The sequence below is a fragment of the Ambystoma mexicanum genome, chromosome 3q (genome assembly GCF_040938575.1).
Source record: "Ambystoma mexicanum isolate Mex_15411 chromosome 3q, UKY_AmexF1_1, whole genome shotgun sequence".
NCBI lineage: Eukaryota > Metazoa > Chordata > Amphibia > Caudata > Ambystomatidae > Ambystoma > Ambystoma mexicanum.
The window spans coordinates 1,057,770,215-1,057,792,302 of record NC_090926.1 but is presented as its reverse complement, the minus strand read 5'-3'; the positions used below and the strand labels follow the sequence as shown (position 1 = coordinate 1,057,792,302).

Here is a 22,088-nt window from a genome sequence, read left to right as displayed (position 1 = left end):
ACAGGGGCAACGCAATCATCTTGGAAGCAAAACGACGTGGAACACCACAGGTTCAATCCCCGGGTTCGGGGAGTATTAAGTGTGTTATAAACTCCAAATTTTTTTTTTTTTTTTTTTTTTGATGCTGTAGTTTATTTGAAAACTTTTCCATCATTTGCTTGAGTTGGATTGGCTTTTTTAATTTTGTTTGTTTAGTTCGAGTATAGAAGATAGGAAGAGAGCAATTGTGTAAGTGTACTTGTTGTTGTGGCCGCTGAGGAGAGCGGTCCATCTTTCTTGCGTACACATTTGTGTCGGTGAAAGTTGAAAAAAAGCACCGAATTCTTTGCGTTGTGAGGCGAGTTCATTACATTCCATGACGAGGTGGAATATGGTTTCCTCGATTTTTTGGTCTTTGCAGAACCTGCAGTAGTTGTCTTCGTGCTTGATCTGTCTTTTTGTAGATAGGTATGCTTTTGTAGGAAGAATGTTTAGGCGAATTTTTAGAAATGTTGTTCGAATGGTTTGGTCTGGGAAGGTTTGCAGGTAGGCTGGTGGTTCGTGGATTCTCCTATTGTCTTTTGTGCAATGTAGATTCTGTTTGTAGGTTTTTTTTGTTGGATGGTCTTTATCCAGTCGTTGTGCAGCAGTTTTGTTTTTGCGTGTTGTGGACGAAGTATAAGCAGTTCTTCTGTGATATTTTCACTATCCATTTCTTTTCTCATTGTATCTTTCCATTTTTGCAATATTGTCGTATTGAAGGTGTTTTCTTTATGTCGCAGTATTTGAATTGCTGGAGTTTTCCCATCTGTCAGTATTTTGCGAAAAATATCTAGTCTTTTCCATTGTACGACTGATTCAATTGATTGAGTTGCCAATTCATAGCGTATTCTTGGCATTGGAAATGTTCGCGGGAGTCGAAGGACTTTGCGCCAGAAAGCCGCTTCATATTTTGTCCAGTTGACTCTCTGAGCGTTCAACATTGCTTCAGTACCGTAGGTCAGAATCGGAATGTACTTGTGTCTGTAGTAGGAGATAATTGGCTTGAAGAAGAACTTGCCGTATTTTTTGTGAAGGAGGCAGCCTTGTCTTGATAGCGTTTGAGATGTTTGTTCGATTTTGTCTATCCACTGCTCTTCTGATTTTGACTGGTTTATTGTGATCCCTAGGTATTTGAACGAAGTAACATTTTCTATTTCGACATTGTTGATCGTAAAGATACGCTGGTTTGTTCTTTTTTTTGGTGGTTTGGTGAGAGTCATTGTTTTTGTTTTTTCCGTATTGATCGTTAGTTCGTTTTTTTTCATGTAATGGCTTAGGTCTGCCAGTGTCGTTTGTAACCCAGTCGGTGTTTTGTCTAGTAACACAATGTCATCAGCGTATGCCATGACTGGGACTGGGATCGAGTTGATTTTGGGGGGATTGGTTTTATGTGATTTTAGATGTTCTTCGATATCAGCAGTGAACAAGTTGTAGAGTGTCGCTGCGAGAGGACAGCCTTGTTTGAGTCCATTTTCTGTTGGTATGGCAGATGTTGTAGCTCCTTGTCTCGACAATCTAACTTTTATCGTGGTTTTTGAATACAGCAGAATAATCGGTTCTAGGATATCAGGTGGACAGTTCCATGTTCTAAGTTTCGACCATAGTTTTTCACGTGAGATTGCGTCAAAAGCCCTTTTTAGGTCAATAAATGCTGCGTAGATTGTCGAGTTGGAGTTGATAGCTTCATGTTTAATTACTTGTAGTAATATCAGGTTGAGGTTTGTTCCAACATTGGCCGTGAATCCTGTTTGTCTGGTCGAGAATTTATTGTTTTTTATGGCCCACGCGGTGAGTTGGTTTAGAAGTACTGCTGCGAATAGTTTTGCTAGCGGATCGAGCAGAGCGATCGGTCGGAAGTTTTGGGGGTCTTCTCTAGGGCCTTGTTTGTGGATTGGTACAATTACTGCTGTTCTCCAGGTGTTTGGTATTCTGTGCAGTTTATTGATCAGTTTTGTGATGTGGCATAGGAGGCTTGCCCAAGCGTTAGGATCTTCTTTGATTATGGCATTGGATAGTCCATCTGGGCCTGGTGCTCTAGAAGTATTGAGTTTGTTAATCAGGAGGATGAAATCTTCAAATTCTGCGTGTACTTTCCATGTTGGGTCTGTTGTGGGCTGTGTATTCTGTTGATCTGTTTCTCGTGGTGCGTAAATGGTAGTAAAGTGCGTTATCCATTTTTCTTGGGTTACATTAGCTGTAAGCTTGTGCTGTTTTTGTTGATTGTCATTGAGTAAGTTCCAAAGTTCTTTTGTATTGTGGGATTTGTGGATTTTCAATATGTTTTCTGCATCTGCTTGCTGAATGAGACTTTTTTGCAATCCTTTGTCCATACTAGACCCAGGCCCAGGACCCAGGCCTACGGATAACAGGCAATCAGCTACTACTTCTAAAAATAGTCAAAACACTCTGCAAATAAAGAAAAAAAATAGGGAGTACAAATACTCCCAACAGAAAATAGGAAACACACAGGAATTGTCCCACTGTGTTCACCCACACAACTACACAGCCCACCCTCACCTGAGCAGGAGCTCACCCAGCGCCGCCCCGTGCTGCAGGAGCAGCACCAACTACAAAAACTGAGCTATGATCAATAGGTGAGCTTTGGGTACAATTGTTGTGTGCCTTAAAGCCCTTTTAGAGATATCTGCTTTCCGCCACGCTAATTACACAGCTTGCTGCAATATCTGCTGAAGTCAACTGAGGATCCCAGCACCAACACCTACAACTGAGCTTTTTCTTATATTTGTTTGAAAAGAAGCCACCTTCACTACGATCCACGAGGTGCACTCCAACCTAAGATGGCCGCCGCATTGAGTTTCACCTATCCTATCTAGTGCCAGATACCATTTGGGTAATAGGAGCGAGCGGATTGGCTGCAGCTTCTTACTTTAGCCACTCACGCTTTGCTGGCAGGCGAGCGCCAGCCCACGAACGAAAGGCTCAAGAAAAAAGGCTCCTGTCCCGAGCATGTCAGCGCAGGGAGGGCCGTGGGGGCGTGCCCCCACCCTTGCATAGCACCGCAGAAAAGTGCCTGCTTGACACTTGTCCACATGAAGGTCCCACCGTATCTACAGTTGCACACGGGAAACCGCCGAAATTAATATTGTGATAAGTATTGTTCCACACTATGCTCCCTGTATTGACCGCCAATGCTAGCAAGTTCAGCTAGTTCACCGTTACATTCAGGCAATGTCTACCCTTGCAGCCTCCTCACCCTAGTCACGCTACGGAGGGCCGGCTTATCTGACCCGCAGTCACACCCTTCCTCCCTACCCCATATGTGGTCACTCGCCATAGTCTAAAGGCGCTATGCCACGATCACCCGCTAAGTGCCCGCCTCGCGCTTAATCAGTGGCCGCACAAGCCCTACCCTACTGCTAAACTGGCAATACGGCTATTTCCAGTTATGTGGCCATTACCCTGTATGTGATAAGAGTCGCTGTGTATTATCAATTGTTAGTTGATAGCCTGATTACTGTGCGCTTCCTACGTTGATCACCTGTACCTGTTAAAGTATCTACCAAGAATATGCTGCCAAGCGCTGACTGCACATTACTGCCATTACCTAATATTATTGTCAGGTTGATGCCATTGTCAGTCACACGCTTCATGTGCACCCCAGTGGCATGAAAATTAGCCGACTACACCTTTTTCTCCAATGCTTTTATCTAGACAACTTTTACTTACATGCCTACTCTAAAATGATTACTCTGTTCCTCCTAGCGTTCATATGCTAACATCACAAACGAAAATGTATGAATTGGCTATGATTAGTTATTACTTAAAGATGTTAACACAAATATTTTCTACTAGCCAAGCTTATTCGTGCCAACGTATTTTTCTCATGCTACTACCGTTATTCTGTTAGCAAATGGCTGCTTATCTCACCCACACACTGTGCCACTAACTGCATTAGGACAGCGTGCACAGTCCACCTTTGATTACTAGTGTTAACTCCCTAATAATGAGCCCTCCTAGCGACATCAACATGAGCCCCTTCCATCTCAGACAATACCACACCATGTACACAAGGAATAATCATCCCACTGGCTAACGGCCTAGTGAGATGGGGATGTCCCTGTCACCACCCCATCCCCTGCCCTATGCCATTCTAACCTAAAGCCCCTCCTTTTCCACTCACCCCAGCCCACTGGAATATCCAAAACACCACTGGAAGCAACAAACCCCTGATGTCAAAAGACACTGCCAGATTGACATTGCTAGACTCACACCATCTCGCCACCTACAATAATACTAAAGGACCCCCACATAATAACCAGCTCTAGACTCTCGTCAGGCTCCCACATTACGATGTGCCCCATTCAGGGAACAGCAAGGCTTAGCAGGCTAAAAGCACGTACCTACCACCATGACCCTGCCAGCCACAGCCTAAAGGCCTTCTGCCACTCACGATCACCCAAACCACGTTCAATCAACCCATCCACAAGAGAACTAATCAAGGCCAACCCCATGCCCCTTCCCAAACTTCTTTCAATGAGCTTTCATATGATACCTGATCAACACTCTCCAGGTGACCCCACAGGCCACGACCCATATCAACCACAGAGCCACCTAGTCTCAAAAAGGTGCACTACTAAATGTATGATCCCTTGGAGCCCATGCCATTGAGATCCGTGGTAACCAAAACCTGGCTACACCAAGCTTCAGGCCCGTTACTAGCGCTAGCCATCCAACCCGGGTTCAACATTACTAGGACTGACAGACCTAATGCACATGGTGGCGGCGTGGCCATTATCGCCAAATCCGACTTACAAATTAGACCATGCCCACTTGGCCCATTAAAAGGTTATGAATTACTCCTTGTCAAATTGTTCAGAAACTCGAAAACTACCATCAATATCTTGGTTATCTATAGAGCACCCATTAATAATGCACACCCTGAATCAGATATCCCACTCCTCCTCACTCCCTACCTCAAGCCCAACCCCAAGTTCATAATCCTTGGTGATAGGAACTTAGGCTTCAATGACAAAATAGACTACAAAGCTAATGTCCTCCTTACCTCACTCACAGACATGAATTTCTCCCAGTTAGTCAACGACCCTACGCACAACAAGGGTAGAATATTAGACTGGTTATTCACGCAAAACACTTTAGTCTCAGTAGATTCCATTGTCCCAGTTGACTGGACAGACCACTTTCTCATCAGTTTTTCTCTATCCAGCCAGGAGAAACCCCATCTCATACCCATCATAATGGATACGGTTGAGACAAGAAACATTTGCAAACTGACAGTATACAATCACATCCCCATTTTGGAGGGAGCTCTCAATTCAACCATTGTCCCGATAGACAACCCTAGTGGCCTAGCAGACATCTACCATAAATGCCTAACCTCAACCATTGACACATTAGCCCCCCTTTAAAACAAAAACATGACGCACGTATAAACGCTCAAACTTCTGGTTCAATGACGAACTTGTTGTACTCAGGCGCAACAAAAGGTAATTGGAACCCATCCATAAAAAAAAAACATGCCATTGAGACTGCCAATGCATTCCTAAAAGCTAAGCAAATTTACAAGGCAGCCATCATAGCTCATAAAGCTAATGCTCTGAATTCAGGCATCAGTTATGCTGCGTCAGACTACAAAGAGCTCTTCACAATACTTAGAGAGCTGGAAATTCCCGTCCCACCCCCGTCAGAACAATCCTAGCAAAGAATGGTGCACTACCATCCAGAATACTCTAGCTTCCAAAATCCAAGTGCTCCAAACTAAGATTGTCACAAAGAAAAATACTAGCTAAAAAAACTCACCTCCACGTACGACGGACATAGTCAGCGACAACGCCAACACCCAATTCAAATTCTCCTTAGTTAGCCAAGCCCAGGTGCTAGACACCATCACCGAACTAAAACCTTCCAACTGTAAAGGAGACAGCTTTCCTGCACAGTTAGTCAAACTGTGCGCCCCTACTTTTAACACCCATTATCACTAAATTTGTCAATGCCTCTTTTCACACAAATAACGTAAGCTTGGGTCACCCCACTCCTGAAAAAAAACCTCCTCTGGATGCGACAGTCCCCACTAACTATCGTCCTATAACGACTGTCCCTTTTTTTCCTCACAATAATTGATGAAATAGCCTACTCCCAAATCCAAACAAATCGAACAAAATCACCTCCTAGGAGTGCGTCAATCAGGCTTCTGACTAAATCACAGTACAGAGACGGGGCTCCTGGATCTCAAAATCCAGATGTATTCCATAAAAGACGCTGGCAAACTTTGCATTCTCTTACTATTGGATTTATCCGCTGCATTCGACCTAGTCGATCATGACAAACTGTGCCACTTCAGCAAAGGATTTCCATTTCTCGCAAGAAGCCACGTCCTGGATCAAATCCTTCCTGGCTGACCAAACATCCTGTGTCTCCATAGGCAAGGAGTCCGCAGACCCTATCCCAGTACCAATAAGAGTCCCACAAGGATCTTGTCTGTCGCCCACGCTATATAGTGCATATACCAAGCTTTTATTTGCTGCACTGGATGCCATGGGTGACATCTACACACACTTCGCAGATGACACTCAAATTCTTATCCCCATCACGGGAAACTATGACCAGGACACAATCATGATCAATCAAATCTGCACTATAATCCAGAACTGGATGGCGTTAAATAGCCTCTGCCTCAATGATGAGAAGACAGATTCTCATCGTAGGTTTCCCAGCCAGAATCAACACCCTACATGCTGACTATTCAGCTATCAACATTGACGGCACCCTCATTCCAGTCCTAAGGCAGGTTAAAACACTAGGTGTCTATTTAGACACCAATCTAACAATGCCTAAACATATCAATGCTTGATCCTCAGCCACAGCCAAACTGATTGCTTTAAGCGGTCAACTGCATCACCCTAGCCAGGCTCTCATTGTAGCAAAGCTTGATTACTGTAATGTTCTACTACTAGGCACCTCGAATAGTAACTTGGCAAAACTGCAATTGCTGCAAAATAAAGCCCTGCAAGTAGCCCTGGAACTAAAAAAAAAAAATAGATCACATCTCTACCATTAGCAGGGACGGACACTCGCTACCCATAAAAGCGAGAATCTTATTTAAATCACTATGCATCACTCACTAAAAAAGGCATCTACTTACTAATATCGTCTCCCTGAACAAATCAGCAAGAACTCCCAGATCTAATAAATATGCCCACCTTTCTGTCCCGCGCTACAAATGCACCAGTAATGGCTCCAAAAAACTGGAACACGCTCCCTTTACTCAACAGAAATGAGTCCTCCCACCAATGCTTCAAAAAGGCCTTACAAATCTGTTTATTTAACATTTACTAGACCAGGCCGACTGTACCTGCTCCACCACTAGGCTCCCTCTACTGAAAATACACGGATACCAACTGTAAAGTATTACTCTAACAGTAGTAAATGCTTCCAAATGTAATGTTTCTTGATTGTAAAGTATGTTTCTAACTGTAGTAAATGCCACCTAATGTAATGTTACCTGCTACTTTACTTAATAATGCTAAGACGTCTGTAACTACGTTGTGGCATCTAAGGGTTTGGGTGTAGAATAAATGCAATAAAGAAAAAAAAAATACACGTCTATGTTTGGACCAGTAGTACACGTACTGCCACATGAAACTTCTATTGTTACTGCCTGATCTGAAAAAGTAAATATTTATCTTTTGATGTACACGAATAAGTAGGTTCAACGACATATTTGTTTTACTGTTATAGCATATTTTCCCTACGTTAAAAAATACTCTTATTGCGACCGAGACTTACTTTTGAACTCCCTAAAAAATGATTGTACTACTAGCGATAAAAAAACAAAGTAAAATACTTCAAATTGTGATCTAGAGCACTGACCATAATTTACCAGTGTATGCAGTCAGATAGGCCTAAAGGTCATTGACTTGAGTTTTTCCAGCCCTACTTTATGCTTATGCCCCGGGAGCACACCAGGAAAACAAGCAATGGCTAGCCAACTTCAATAAAACATTGAAGCATTGCAATGTCCGCCTGAAGGAAAGAAACATCATCATAAGGGGTTCAATAATGTGGGGTCCTGGGAGCCTGGCCTACATTGTATTGCTCTTCATGTATTCATTTACTTATTTACTTATTTCTCAATTTCATTTTGTTCCCCATTCTCCCACAGTATTTCAGGGTTAAACTGTGTGACACATTCATCTGCAGCAAACGGGACAAGTAATTCCTGGCCAAACTGGGTAACGCATACAATCGGAAACAAGAGAAAGTCGTACTGCCCAAAAGGCCTCCACATTGGCTCTCATCCATCGGCTAGGTTTAATGGACTCCTGGCAATGGAAAACTGAGGACTTCAGTCACTTTTTATTCCTGGCTGGTAGCTTACATCTTCAAATGTTAACCTCTGCCGCCCAACACAAATAAAGATACGTTAACGCACAAGGAAGAAAACATGCTTTGTACAGGAACACAACTCCCTATACGCATACAATCGAATCCATTATCTTGCCACAGGGTAAGGAAAAGGCGTCCAGAACAAAATCCATGAAGTATTGCAATGCACAATCTAGACACCAAATGACCAATCAATGCTAGTCCGTAAAAGCCGCCCTTTCCTAACCACACTACTCAAATAGCCACAGCCACACCAAAGCTCGTGCCATTACTAGGGGAACAAACCAGGAAACCCCAGAACTACACCACGCGATACACCCAAACCACAGCAACGTACAACACACACACCTTGCACTTGTACATTCAAAGCTTAGAAATCGAAATTATTAAAACTGCTTTGACAGTTTATTTCCCACGATATATAGCACACAGATTGTCGGACTGAGACTTGCATGATCCTTCAAGTGCATTGCCAAAATAGCAAGCACACACCTCAAATATCTCAAAATAGGAAATGCATCATGCAGCCACCACCTGAAATATTCTGAAAATTAAAACAAGGTGGCAGGAAATCCTCAAAACCATGCCCCATCACACATCAAATTGACCTTATCCGTGCATGTACAAACACATTTGCTTGCCCAAACAAAAAAGTCAATTTCCAAGTTAGCAGGCATCAACATCAAGCTACACATTAATTTGATTTAGAAAATCCATCTTACTGCTGCAAGCTGCTCACCATCAGCACAGGATAAGCCAACACTGCCATTCAGGCACCAATTGCAACAATCCAACACTGTAAACCCAAAGCGGACAGGGAATTTCTATAGTCATCCCATGGTATGCTTTTACACTGCACTGCACACATACGCATCTTGCAATATTTCAAAACACAGATAAAGAATAGGGAATCCTGAAACCCAGCACTCACAAGCACACCCACCCATCCAAACACTAACTGGAAAAAAGGGTAGATTTGCTCATGTGAAACCTTATCAGACATACTAACAGCCGTTTGTGCTTTGTTTAATGCAATGCACAACTGTGACGTTTGTCAAACAATTAAGTTAAATCATCTTGGAGTATCTTCTATGAGGGGACAGAAATGAGAGGCGGACAAAATGGTGAAGGTTTTACATAATTAGCCATTTTATTAACTCATAAGGGTGTGACAAACGCCTCACTATCCCTAACCTAAAGAGGATTTCCCTGCCTATCAAAACAAAAGGAAAACACTATAATAAAAGTAAACTGTCCCTCACACTTATACATACATCAGATCCATAAAGGTAGAATATGGCATTTCAGATTTAACAAACATAATAGTTATACACAACATGAACGTGGTAATTATGTATCTTTATAACCTGGGTTGGATCCCCTTACCCAGGTTTAAAAAGGATTTCCACTCAAAGTTCAAAATAAGAAAAATTCCTTTTAGGAACCAAGTTCTGCTTGTTAAGCTCTCCTTAGTCTACCCGTCTTTTACTCGACACCGTTTCCACAAACAGAAAGACTTATCTTCTGATAAATATTTCAATATCACTTCTCCTTGGTAAACAAACACCTTTATCAGGATGGCCTTTATTATAATTCATCCAACACAAGAGTGGCTTTGCCACTTCCTTTTCTTCTCAACGCAGTACTTCAATGCCTTCTTCCTGGTTCACTAACCTGCCAGGACTAATACTAAATCCCTTTCCCGGTATACTCTCCTGCTAGGACACAAGCTCCTAACACTACTACAAGTACTCTGTGGTAAGACTTGCTTCACACTTATAGAAAAATGTCTGACTTTCAACAACATTCAGATTCACAACCTCTTCTGTGAGGACACAGTACACATTGATGCGGTTTGTTCCCCTGCTTTATTTGCCAGAGAAATGCAGGTTACGTTTCTTTCCTCATTGCTACCTCTCACAAGGGGGGGGGGGTTCTCTCCTGCCACTCTTAATCCCTCAATTTCATAGCAAACCGCTGCTCACAATGTCTCCTTACTAGACTTACCTTTCTTTGGCTTAGGCAATGCTTGTTGGTGTGTTGCTTAATAATTGCCTCTTTCCCATTCTGGGAAAAATGGTTACAATCTTTCTGCAGTATCGTTTTCTTATTACTTTGCCAATGCTGGTTATGTTTTCTGAAGAATTGCCCCCTCTTTACTTTGGCAATGGTGGTCATAGTACTTTTGTACTGCCCCCTCTTTACTTTGACAATGCAGGTTTTTACAATTGCTTCAGTACTGCTCCCTCTGTGTCTTGGCAATAATAATTGTAACTTTATTTTCTGGCCTTCTTTCAAAGTGACTGTAACGCTAATAAGTCTTTCTTTCATTAGTTCGGTATTCAAAACAGTGGTTAGCGGTCAGCGTTCACAGAGCGTCCCGGGGTTACCTACTACAGGCCAACTCACTGGTATCTCTACACGCATCCGCTCGAAACACTGCCTCTGCTTCTTTGTTGATTCCTGAACGTCTGACATCTTCGGTTGTTTTCCCGCAGCCCGCACCACCAGGGAAAGTAGCCTGCTTTGCTCTTCCTGCACTTTGGTGCTCGCCACCAGGCATGAAATAAGCTCCTCTCACCCACGGGACAGCCTGTCAAAACACTGCTTCCCATTGCACAAACTCTGCACTTCTTGTTATCAACAGCAAAGACCGATATCCGCTATCTGCTTCAATGACAGCTGCAGCTCCAGTGTCTTTGTTTCACTGCTTCCGCGGCTGCAACTGCATCTGACAACTATTACTACTGCTCCACATTACTGTTCTTATGGCCTGCACCTGAGGCGGCCTTAAATGTTCAAATGTCCCGCTGAGGTGTGGGTCATCAGAACCACTAGACTGCATACTGCAGTTTCGTGCCTCCGAGCCCCTCTTCCTTGTCCCAGTACTTAAGGCATTGGGGGACTTGAAGTCAACAATGTTCGTTTTTCTTTTTTATCACAAATACATTCCTCAACTTTTTCACTCTTTCCATTTAATACATCTCTAGTGAAGGACTTTAGAGGGATTAATGGTTGGTTCAGACTTAAATGAGAATTATATTTATCGGAGGTCAGTGTAGTAATGCTCCGATACCTATATACATTGTTTCCCTGTGGATGACAACAGTTTTCACTACCAACAAGGTGGGTAGTTTTGGTAAGGGAAGCCTCACTCTGACAAGCCATTAAATATTCTGGCATCATGGAAATATCCCCCTCTGAAGAAGATAAATACTGAGTCTCCCCTAACGGAGCCTTCATATTCCCTTGGTGGCATTCTCCTCCCAGGTGATCTACCTGGCTAATACCACACCAAGGGTAAGGATCGGGTAGCGGATGCTTTCCCCTAGCCACCAGTGAGGAGACTTGAGGACACTGCAGGATTCCTCACAGTTCTCTATTACACAGTGTAACTCGGTTTGCTCTTTCAGACAAATCCTGCACGCTCCAGTTCAAAAGTACGATTCCAATGACAGAACACAGTTTTCCAGAATTCCGGATGGGCCGAGACTTTACAGAATCAGCTTTGCATCATCTCCAAATACTGGCCTGACCATGTAGTGCTGATTTCACCTGCGAATAAGATGTTCAATCAAAATCTTTAAAAATCTCTAGAACGAGCGTAAGCCCAGCTTCTTTACCTCTAAAGTGAGAGGTTTAATTAACTTCTATTTGGTTATAGACTATATAGTATCAATCCAATCTAATTCCCGTAGCTGCTTGTTCACAGAACAGGGATTAAGACATAACATTATTACAATGAGTTCTTAAAGCACTTAATTATAATTTTTTTCGTTTAATTAATAGTATTTTATTTTGCAATGCAAACAAATAAAATATAACAATAACCAGTGAAGTATTCGGCATTAAAACATAACAGAAGTATACCATACAATTAGATAACCACAATAATGAATTAGCCAATAAAATCTAACTAATGAAGTCAAAGGAAAAGGGAAAGACAGAAGGAAAAAAAAAGAAAAAAAAAAAGAAAGAGGTTATAAATAGTGAATTCAAATAATTTCAACAATCAGATACAGGAATTATTGAAAGCACCACTCATTAACTTGGGTATTAGATCCATGGCATGTACAGGAAAAAAGTATTGTGAATCAAAAAACCAAGAAACAGGATTGTTCAAATGTAACTCACACATCACCCAAACGCATCGAGGAAGCTTCACCATGTATCCCAAAATGTATCAATGTCTCCCGTTTGTTTGTGGATAACTTTCTCATAGGTGGAGGCAGTGAGCAGCTCTTCCACCCAGTCGTCGAAACAAAAAGAGCCGCTCGATATCCAGGATCTTATTATCATTTTCTTAGCAACCATGCAAGCACAGAGAAGCCAGATCTTTTTACTGAATGAGACTTCCTCCATCAGCGACACATCTTCTAAAACCAGTAGAGAGGCAGTCATAGGGACTGTACATTCCAGAAACAAACCTAATCTCTCACAGGCACCCTCCCAAAACATTTTAGTCTTTGGGCAAAACCAGATCAAATGACAGACTGTGCCTCTCGCGTTTTTACATTTCCAGCAAAGTTCGTTCTCCAGAAGGTGACTTTTGAATAACCTAACAGGTGTCTAGTAAGATCTAAAAAGTAGCTTTGTCTGTGAGGCTCTAAGGCCCCCGTTCAGACTCATTAGGTGCGTATTTCCACAGCACCGTTGCCAGCATTTCAGACCAACATCTTCCCCCAGCTCTTCGGCCCATATTGCTGGTAACCTCGGGTCTCCTTTACAGCAAGCTTTTAAGACTCCATACATTGTAGCTGCAGGATGAGATGCACTTTTGCAGGTCTGTAGAGTTGACCAGGCAACTCTGAGCTGCTAGTTGAGACACATCCAAACTTGCCGTAACAATGTTCTTTAATCTCCAATCAGTCATGTTAAATGACTGATTAATTGTGCATATGAAATCCATTTGCCACCTTCAATCAGATCTGTTAAGAACCATTCTGGCCAAAATAGGACTTTTCCTAAAGATTTCAGAGCCAGGTTAAGCCAGATCGAGGCATCGGGGAACAGGCAAGGCGCCACACTCATGCGTTTAGAAATATCACACCAACAGTACTGCAAAAATTCAGTCAGTGGATTAATCCCGTTAGATGTTTTCTTCTTGGTCGTCAATAAAGCTTTGGGATCCAACTGTGATACAGTAGTGCACTCCCAAGCTAAATATTCTGTTTGTTCCACACCTGTTTCAAGGATCTTACATAGACGACGAGTTGCGAATGATAGATGGTAGTCGACGAAGTTCGGTAAGTTCATTCCCCCTTGCTTGAGAGGGAGCTGCATTTTCCACATTGCAAGTCTCGGTGGCTTTCCGTCCCAGATGAACTTTTGCATGATTCTGTCAATTTCCTTGAAAAGAGGTCCTGGTATTTTGATGGGAAGCACAGATAAAATATAAATTTACCTGTGGTGCCAGGTTCCTTATTATACAATTGATCTTCACCCATGTGGACAGTTTCAAAAGACCCCATCTATCAAGGTCAGATTTGAGTTTCAGTAAGATCATTGTAAGATTCATAGATGGCAACTGGATCACCTCAGGACCGATCCAAATGCCCAGATATTTCATCTTTTCTGGACATCAGGCGAACTGGAATTGAGCACAGGTGTGCCGCTGGCAGATATTGTTTACTGGGAGGATTTCAGACTTACTTCAATTCACCTTATAGCCAGAAACCAGGGAGAATTGCTGGATATCTTGCATCATGTGAGGTATACAATTTGCTGTATCCTGAAGGGCCACCAGTAGATCTGTGTATAGCCAGATTAGATTATCATGATCATTCCCAATTATTGGTTGAAGACTGTCATCAGCTCGCAAGAGTGCTGCCAATGGCTCCATCGATAAAATGAATAGTAATGGCGAAAGCGGGCTGCAGTGTTTGGCACCCCCATGAAGTCGGAGAGTGTCCGAAATTAGGCCATTTGTAAGTACACTTGCAGACGGATTCGTGTATAATTGCCGCACCCAACACTTAAAGTTCTGTCCAAATTTCATCTCATTCAGGCACGAAAACAAGAAGGCCCATTCCACACGATCAAACGCCTTCTCAGTGTTCAGCGAGTTTACTGAAGTGGCAACTGGTTGTCTATGTCCGTGCTTAATTCATAACAACAGGCGCTTCATGTTGTCATCCACAGCCCTCCCAGTGACAAAGCCGACCTGATTTTCATGGACTAATGATGATATAACTGTTTCCAATCTCACAGCCAAAGATTTTGCCAGAATCTTACAGTCAGTATTTATTAGACTGATTGGCCTGTAGTTTTTACATCTCGTAACAGATCTATCTTTCTTCTTCAGAAACATTATTAGCGCTTGCCGCATCGTGTCTGGCATGGAGTCAGTCTCAAAAGCATTGTTATAAACATCACAAAGAATCTGTAAAGCAGAATCAGGTAGGATCTTATAAAACTCTACAAACGATCCATCTGTACCAGGTGATTTACCCACAGCAAGTTTACAGATGAATATCTTCAACTTCCAATGTCCCTTCAAGGCCCGCTGCTTGGTCATCTGACAGTTGAGACAAGTCCAAAGAATCCAGGAAGTTTTCTATCACAACATTATCACACGTCAGTTCTGATTTGTGGAGTTTTTCATAGAAGTCATGGAACAATATGTTTATGTCTTTTTGTTGTGTTATGAAGACATTACTCGGATCTCTAATTGCAGTAATAAAGCGATCACCATCTGTTACTTTCAGCCTGTGCGCCAGGAGTTTGCCTGCTTTTTCCCCCATTTTCAAAGTAGTTAATTCTCTGCCCGAATAAGGCATAGTCTACCTGGTTGGATATCAATTTATTCAATTCAAATTTTGTCTTCCTCAATTCAGGCTTAGTTCCTTCATCTCGGCTTGCAGCAAAGTGATTGTCTAGACGTTTAGCCTCTGCAGACAACCTTTGAATTTCTTTGGCCTTTAATTTCCTTTGCTTGCCAGTTTTTGACATTAGCACACCACAGATAAAACATTTCATTGCTTCCCAGACTGTGGCGACTGCAACATCATCAGTCTTATTAATCTGAATGAAGTCCTTCATTTCTTCAACAATTTCGTCTCTTATCTATTTGTTTTGCGAATGTTAGAGAGTTAATTCTCCACCTAGATGAGTATTTTGTAAGGAGAGATGTAGGGACACAGGTGCGTGGTCTGATAGGCAATGAGACTGATGCTTGAATCAAAACAGCTGGAGGTCACTTGGCCAGAGGTCAAGAAAAAGTCAATGCGGGTATAGGTATCATGACACAACGAATGAAAGCTGTAGTCTCTACCAGACGGGTGTTCTAAGCGCCATATATCCGCTATATTGAATTCACTCAGACATTCTGAATATCTCCTGCTCTTCTTTGGGATTCGCGTGCAGTCACCATTCGAGCAATCTAATGCTGGATCCAGCACCTAGTTAAAATCGCCCGCTAACACAACTGCATCAACAGCATAGCTTTGAAGTAATTGAGCAAGCTCATGGAAGAAGGGGGGGGGGTCAACCAAATTGGGCACATACACATTGCATAAAAGCATTGTATCTTGTACTTTGATCAAAACACAATCAACTCTTCCTTCTTTGTCTGCGTTACTTGAGGGGACTGTTAGCGGCACATTTTTCTTTGAGTATTGAAACGACCCTTTCAATGGTCGAATAGGTCGAGAAAAAGTGTTTGACCAACCCATCCCCGTTGAAGTTTTTCAGCCTCTTTACAATCCAGATGTGTCCCTTGGAGGAAAGCGATGTCACATGAAGTTGATCTCAAATGAGATAAGATTTTGGTCCGTTTCACACCAGTCTTTAGGCCATTAACATTTCATGACACAAAGTTAAGATGATTTACAGATTTAGAATTCATGCTGCCAATCTTAGTTAGGGTCAAAAATATAAGTGTGATCAGTATAAAATAGTCTGAAAAGAAAAGAGATCAGAAAGGGGAAAAGAGAAAGATAAGAACCAACGCCCCACCAGGGCATGAGTCAGCCAGCCAACACTGGTAGTATTACAAATGGTATTGCCCAAATTGTTCGTTTACAATTGTTCGAATAAACAATTGACTGAATTTAAAGGGTCACAATTGAGATATATATATATATATATATTAAAAAAAAAAGGGGGTTTTGGGCAGGTTTGGGTTGGGTGGGGGGTTGCGGGGGTTTCCCCCCGCATATATGTTACAATTTACCTTCACAATTCGGTCAATTGTGAAAAGGTCAATTGTCATTCAAACAGTTGTAATACGAACAATTTGTATACAACCTTACAAAAAGATGGCACGCTGCTCAGACGTAGCACTAAGGTAGTATAGAAATACAACAATCTTAAACCGCTGTATGAATAAAATCACCAACCCCAGCCCCCCCGTATATATGTGCAATAGCTGACACCAATACAGAAAAGTAACTTGCGCCCTCAATACACCCCTATTTTAAAACAACATCTATGAATCATAAGCCTTGAGCTCTCGAGTTATTGACCTAATGATAATGTTCATTAATTGCTGAAAACACATACTAAAAGAAACAGCCAGGCTAACAGAATCCTAACACAACTGCCTAATTAATGTCACTCTGATCCATATAATAGTGGACAACATCTACTATTCAGCACCACTAATATTAGGACCCCATAAAGGCAGAACACTTAAAAGGCGGGTGCACCAATTGGTTAGATTGTTTAGTGTACTGTGTGAACCAACATTCTCGTACAAAGAGCACAGGAACACTTTCCTTCACAACATTCCCTAAAGGTCTGAATGTGTTCCCAGTCGTCAAGATGCCAAAGTTCTAAGCCATAGATGATACACAGTACTATTTTACCACTGAAAAATAGAAGTAAAGAGAAGTGTCAAAACTTACCTTTTATATGCTTCATTTCGGCCATAAAAAGCCCCGTTTATTTTTTTAGAAGAACATAAAGGAGGAACAGATTAGGTTTGTTAAAGATCTGAAATCCCAAATAAGACCAGTAAGGAACCATCTCAATCAATCTTGTTTCCTAGTAGCGCCCAAGTAAACTTGCACGTTTTCTTAGAAGTCCAGAATTTAATTATTTTGGTTTTGAATGTAGCTCCAACTCATATCCAAAAAGTAATTGTGCAGAAATGAAAGTGCTTGCTGTAAGCCTACAGGGCTATGGTAAAAATGAACCACATTTTCGGCGTAAGCAAGCTATTGAAAGGGCAACTTTCCAAGATTAGGCAAGAAAGTGTTTGCTTCCAAGAATGCAGTTCCCAAATCAGAGATGTAAAATAGGGGGCAAGAACACATTCCCGCCTCAGTACTTATAGGTAGGTATTTGCCCCACCCCTCCGTTATCCGGAGGAGTGTTTTTGAGAGTATGTGTATGAGAATGTTTAAAAGCCCAAGAGGTATTACCCAGTCTACGAGTTGCTTCCAAAGATGAGAGCGGTTGACGTAGTCAAATGCTGCAGGCAGGGCAATACTTGTTGCATAAACTAGTCCCGCATTCATGGATAAGGCTGATTTCTGCAGACAAGTAACTACAAACCCAGTGAATTAGGTACCGACAAGTCTCCTGAAACCAGTCAAACTTCTCCAGTCTATCCAAGTCTGAAGCCCATTCCTCCAATTCCTTGAGAATCATAGATGCAAAATGTTAATTATGTTCCAAATAGGACAATGTTATGGTGAGAAAACAAAAATGTTGAATTGTTCAGGAGATAAGTTGTATTCCTCTTCACTCGTAAGGGGTCCACATGTTTTGGTGACTTGCCTATTGTACTTAGTTACCTTATTCACATGCCATGTAGAGCAGCGGGACATGCTCAACAGCCCACTCGCACTAGAGGAAATTCAAGAGGTCATAACCTCGCTGTCCACAGGCAAAGTGCCCGGCTGCGATGGACTACCCCCCAAATTCTATAAGGAATATGCAGACATACTGGCACCACAGCTACTGCAAGTTCTGCACGAGGCGTATGAAAAGGGCACCCTGCCGAAGTCAATGGAGCAGGCACTCATAATACCCCTTCTGAAACCCGGCAAAGACCACACAGCATGCAAATCTTATCGACCCATAGCACTGATCAACCAAGACACGAAGATACTCACTGCAATTCTCGCAGATCGCCTAAAGAGAGTGGTCACCACACTAATCCACCCAGACCAGACAGGCTATGTACCAGGGAGGGCCACGACCACCAACTTGCGATGCCTACAAGCGGTCATTGCAGTCACAAACACCAGAACTGACAACTGTGCGGTAGCTGCCCTTGATGCCATAAAGGCCTTTGACTCCGTAAAATGGGAGTGGCTGTTTGCTACACTAGAGCATTATGGGATAGGCCCAGGGTTCATGAGGTGGATCAGGATGCTGTACACAACACCAAGAGACTGAGTACGAACTGGGAAACAAATTTCAGGCCCATTCCGGCTCTCTCGTGGGACCAAGCAGGGCTGCCCGCTCTCACCGCTTCTCTACATCTTTGCATTAGAACCCCTAGCCATATACATGAGGGACATGTTCTGAGACACAGGGTTGCTTATCAATGGAGTCACACACGTCATGTTCATTTATGCAGATGACATTCTCTGATACATACAAAACCCAGAAGACACACTAGGATCATACCTCGAGGTATGAGACAACTTTGAGCGCCTTTCCGGGATAGCCATCAGCAGGGATAAATCATGCTTGTTTCCTCTTGCAGGGTGGGCGGGACACACAGTGGAACAACTCCCGTGTTTAGAACTTAAATGAAACACGCGCACGTTTCGCTATTTAGGTGTGAACATTCACCACTCCCTAGAAGATACACACCAAGCTAATACACAGCGCGCCAAACTTGAAATAGACGCTGCCATCAAACTCTGGGAGAAGCTGCCCCTGTCAGTAGCGGGCCGAATATCCTTAGTTAAGAGGATTGTGCTACCTAGATTGCTGTACCACTTCTGTATTGTGCCCTACCTCATTCCAAAAATGTTTTTCACAGACCTTAAGACCTCACTGAGAAGATTCGTATGGGGGAAAGGGAGGAAGAGAATAGCCATGGAATACACCGAAGGAGGGTTGAGACTCCCACACTTCGAACTATACTATCTAGCTGGACAATTGCAGCATGTAGCCAACTGGCTAGCTGACACAGAAACCATAGAACACACCCTCCTACAAAATGCTGTTTCACCATACCTCCTGACAGAAGTACTATGGCCAAAAAAGGTAGAAACCTCGAATGCCCCCATGCTGCTACGTTTAGGGAAGCAGATATGGCAAAGAACGCAGAAACTCCCGAAACTCAAGGAGCCATACTCCCCTCAGATACCACTAGGGGCACTCAACGGTGCCACAATAGAACACCTCTAACAAAGCAAGAATCATTGGGAGCCCAAGGGTATTATCACCATTGAAGACCTTGCACCAGGAGGAGAGATACTAGGGTTTCAGGAACTGACAAAATCACACGAACTACATCAAGGCCAATACATAAACTATGCACAGTTAGTCAAACAACTAAATATCAGATGGCCAACTATTGCAGAACGACAGGAAGAAAACCAGACACTTGGACTGCTTTACAACTTGACGATAGGGAGGACACATGGTATCTAGAATCAACCAGACAATGGTGGAAGAACTCCCCAGAGACAAAAACAAAATAAGGCAGGACTGGGAACAAATACAGGGAAAAGAAATAAGATAAAGACTGGGAAAAAGCCAAGGTCTACCCAAAAAATGTATCGAGAAATTCCAGGCTAAAACAGTTACAATTCTATATACTCCAACAGGCATATCTCACCCCACAGAAAATAGCCAGCTTCCCAGGTGCCACTGTGCAAACGTGTCCGAAATGTGGAGCGGAAAACGCCAACATGGGACACATGTTCTGGCACTGCCCAATTGTCCAATCATACTGGGAGAAGATCGAGAAATGGCTGAGAGACAAAAGGTGTAAAAGGGAAAACTTGGACCATAGAAGCCGGCTTACGATGCATTTACAATTTCCGCAGCAAGTACAAAGCAATGGCAAAAATGATAAACCTAGCATGGGCACTCGACAAAAGACGAATAGCAATGGGCTGGAAGGTGACGGTAGAGCCAAACAGAGACATGGTGGAAAGACATTGCAGAAATGGCGGCCTGGCAAGAAGCATTGCGCACCAGAAGAAGTGAGAGCTCCATTGACATAATGACATGGAATTCAATACTGCAGGATATGTTAGTCTCCCCTGATGACGAACCTCCATGAGTCAAATATCCCTGAACGAATCCGTGCAACAAAGGAAGCACACGACACCGGAACCACGTCACTACCAGACGAATGCTGGCCTAAAAAAAAAAAAAAACACCCGAAGCGGAAAAAGTGGACGATGAATAAACCTGCGACAGTTCAAGTTTTCCCAACGTTGTGTTCGGGGGGAGGTGGGCAGGAAAGTTGGAGGACGTTAACCATGTTATTTTATGGTGATTCATTAAACTGTAAAACTAATAAACATGTTTAAAAAATAAAAATAAAGAATATATGAAAATAGCGTCAGGGCAGCATCCTTTTCAATGTAAAATATTCCCTTTTCAATGGGAACTTTTAGCAAGCAGCAGAGCAGCGTTGCTTTTCAATTAGCTTCTTTTGGTGCACACAAGAAAACATACTGGTGGCCTTTATCAGTGTGCTCTCTGTTCCAACTTGCCCAATAGTTGTTTGGCAAGATGGTGCAGCCATCATTTTGTAGCTGCAAAACGCTGTTTTGATGCAGGGCAATGGTGCTCCGAGGAGCCAGCGCAGCCATTTTGCTGTTAACTGCTGAAGTGCAGCTTAATCATGGATGGGAATTCTGCGGAGTCGGTCAATGTACCCCACAATGTTCATTACGAGGTCACAAGGGGGGGATCATTGCAAAAGCGCTATTGCAACACATGGCCACATATTTGCACGCTATGTAAACACAGGGAAGAAATTAGAGAAAAGGTTAGCTATTCTAGAGCTTTGGAAAATGTACCAGGAAGAGAGAGGATCCACCACCTGAGGAGTGGATGCTTAGCCAGCATAAGGAGCAAGGTGTTGAGCCCTCAGCTCCCCTTACCTCGTCTGAAGTAAAAGACTCTAGTGCGGAAGAAATCGGGTTGTATCCTTTAAATGAGTTGAAAGCGGAGACAGGGTATAGTAATCCAATATATGAAACTCCCGCTTATAGCAGTGATGATAGTCCAGGGGAGAATAAGATAGAAGAAGAGATCTGTGAGACCTTGATAGATAAAGAGGAGAAGGGTGAGCGATTGAATATATTGATAGAAATAGAAAGATTAAGAGATGGAAAAGAGAGAAGGATAAAGCTGACAAGGTAGCGCTCGTGCAGTACGAATGGACGGGAGGACAGATATTGCCCAAATTAGATGGAAAACCATCGAGGAAGTTAGGTAAAGAAAAGACGAAGAAGAAAGAAGAGATAAAGAACGAGAGAAGAGATTGAAAGAAGACGAACAGAAAAGGAAGAACAGGGAGCGACGAGAACAGGCGTATCAAGAGGAGCAACAGAAAAAAGAAGAATGGGCAGCAGAACAAAGAAAATATGACAACAGACAGGGATAGAAGAGAAAGAGAAGAGTAGGAAGCACAGAAATTAATGGACAAATGAATACAGAGACAAAGGGAAGAAGATGAAAGAAGGGAAGGAGTAAGGAGGGAAGAACGAAGGCAAGAAGAAGACAGAATTAGAAGGGATGAGAGAAAACAGAGAACTAGATGAAGAAATAGAATG

At 42.7% G+C, this 22,088-nt stretch overlaps 1 protein-coding gene across 4 annotated transcripts in view; it reads right to left on the bottom strand.

The window, feature by feature from the left end:
* HGS (hepatocyte growth factor-regulated tyrosine kinase substrate) overlaps positions 1-22,088 on the bottom strand; it is a 793,272-nt gene that overhangs the window by 759,666 nt on the left and 11,518 nt on the right. The window lies entirely within an intron of this gene.